We start from the raw sequence: 978 nt of genomic DNA on the forward strand, positions 1-978 counted from the left end.
TTTTTCAAATATCTTTTGTTCTATCGTTAGGCGCCTAAATGAACTCCTTTATAAAGGCGTCTTATACGCTAGCTGTGGCCCTACATTTACTATGAAATTTTAATGTAATTACTCTAAGTAGGCCTTTCTGTTCGTCGCTTAAAAGTCTAAGTCAAAATCTGCGTTTAATATTACACGCAGCGGTTCAAAGCTGACGATGCGATATTAATCATAGGCAACTCGGACTCGATTTAATTATTAAGAAAAGACATCTACGAGTTACAAGGAGATAACGAGATAAAAGTAGCGATACGGCCGTGGTAACTTCACACGTTGATTTCGAATGGCCCCAATCTATAAAGGCGGAACATTTTTTTTTAATGGACATTTTCGCTCTTATCGGTATCATTTTATCGATATTTTACTGATGACGTCTTACCGATTGTAATGTATTGTTTGACTCCCTTTGTAGAATTCCAAAGAGTGCGAGAAAATTAATCCTCGAAGATCAGTGCTCCTCGAATTTTTTGCGTGAAAGTGTGTGCGGCACCCACACAGAGAGCAGAATGCATCTCGCTGAGCATTACATACTATCACGTACATTCGAGCATTACATTTCACGTCGAGCACTATATATCACGTCGAGCCTTTACACGTACATCCAACGTCGATGATATGATCCATACCAAACATTCGGGAAGTTCTTCTTTCAAGTTTTAACACGCAGGTCATTTCTACGAGCAATAATAGCGATTTGTTATTGACGAACGTCCCGAAAAAAATATCAAAATTCAAGTACAATGAAAAATTAATAACAATTTTAACCAGCTATAAAAAAATTCCTTTAATAATATAAATTATAGAAAATTAACAAATAATATCGAACATTGTTTTACAGAACTCTAAGTTCTCGATTATATTAAAAACTTTAGTTGACAAAGTTCTCTCAGAATTAATAAATAAAACTGTTATACCTTTTCAGATCGGAAGAGCACACGT

The 978-nt window shown here is 35.3% G+C and overlaps 1 long non-coding RNA gene across 1 annotated transcript; it reads right to left on the minus strand.

Annotated features, from left to right (window-relative positions):
* Positions 1-204: 204 nt before the first annotated feature.
* On the minus strand, positions 205-707 carry LOC105462255. The gene is made up of 2 exons (XR_976036.1): positions 419-707; positions 205-333 (listed from the first exon to the last, which is right to left on the minus strand). It is a non-coding gene; the product is annotated as an uncharacterized LOC105462255 (long non-coding RNA).
* Between the last annotated feature and the right edge of the window lie 271 nt (positions 708-978).

This window comes from Wasmannia auropunctata, unplaced genomic scaffold, assembly GCF_000956235.1.
Source record: "Wasmannia auropunctata unplaced genomic scaffold, wasmannia.A_1.0 LD267277.1, whole genome shotgun sequence".
Lineage (NCBI taxonomy): Eukaryota > Metazoa > Arthropoda > Insecta > Hymenoptera > Formicidae > Wasmannia > Wasmannia auropunctata.